A 1,272-nucleotide genomic window follows, 5' to 3' on the forward strand; every position below is an offset into this window, starting at 1 on the left:
GGTCCCATTATCCCCAGTCGGGTTCGCTATACTAAACGGATAAGGAGCTGCCAACCAAGGTCCGGACCGGGCGGGTATCCCCCTTGTTGTCGACCCGATTTTCGGGGCTTCAACACAATGTAAGAAGGTAATCTAAATGTCGATGAATTAATGGATTGGATTAATGCGTTAGATAAGTATTTTGATTATGAGGATGTTGATGGGGACATGTGAGTCAAGTATGCAGTGACTAGACTCAAGAGCCATGCAACTTTGTGGTGGGATGAAGTATAAGCAAAACGAAAACGGAAAGGAAAGTCCACAATTAAAGTTTGGGATAGAATGGTGGCGAAGTTTAAAGGTAAAGTCCTACCCATGGATTATCAACTTAATCTTTTCAAACAATTAAAGAATATTATACAAAAGCCTATGTCAATCAAAGAATACACTGAAGAGTTTTACATGTTAAATATTAGAGCTAGTCATGTAGAAGATAATGCTAAGAAAGTTGCTAGATATATAAATGGTTTGAGATTTGATATTCAAGAAGAGATTAACCTTTTATTTTTGAAAATTGTTGAGGATACATACCAAGCTACCTTGAAGGAAAAACATAAGATTGCTTGAAAGCGAAGTCATAGAAATTGAGGAAGAGAGTCCTGGAATGATCTAGTTGGCTCCAAACACACTTAGATTCAGAAGTGGCTTCAAAATAGCTCAAAAAATAAAAGTATTCAGATTGAAGTGAAACTAAGACCAGATCATAGTGCTCGTCATCCTGATTCCAACGACGTGAATGAAACTCAAATATGAGTTCGTATGGTCAAGTTATAATTGTTTAAATTTTTGGTCAAACTTGGCCAAGTGGCAGGGTTAACGAGGCAACAAATTGGTAGCGGCTCGACGTATGGAATCCGACCACCGAATGGACAAATTTAACTCCTACTTAAAACGTCCAATAACCCCTAAAATCGGCTGGAAAAAAATTGAAAAATATATTATAAAAAATAAAAAATAATAAAAAATGGGGGCAGGTCGGGCCCACTGGACCTGCCCACCCTACTGACCACATTGTCTTAAAATACCTTTAAAAAAATGCCAAAATGAGGTGGTGGGCCGCCACCCCCGCCACACCCCTCACATGCCACATATATAGATAACGTGGTGGGTGAGACAACGACCACTAGCTGATTGTTGTCACTTGTAACAAGACTGAGGGCAGTGGGGCTCGAACCAGCCTGGCCAACTTGGCCCGCCCGCCTCCCGGGCGCCCCTACAACCAACCATTCAAAA

This window comes from Pinus tabuliformis, chromosome 1_1 (genome assembly GCF_031772625.1).
Source record: "Pinus tabuliformis cultivar Carrire ecotype Pingquan chromosome 1_1, CPIR1, whole genome shotgun sequence".
In the NCBI taxonomy this organism is placed as follows: Eukaryota; Viridiplantae; Streptophyta; class Pinopsida; order Pinales; family Pinaceae; genus Pinus; species Pinus tabuliformis.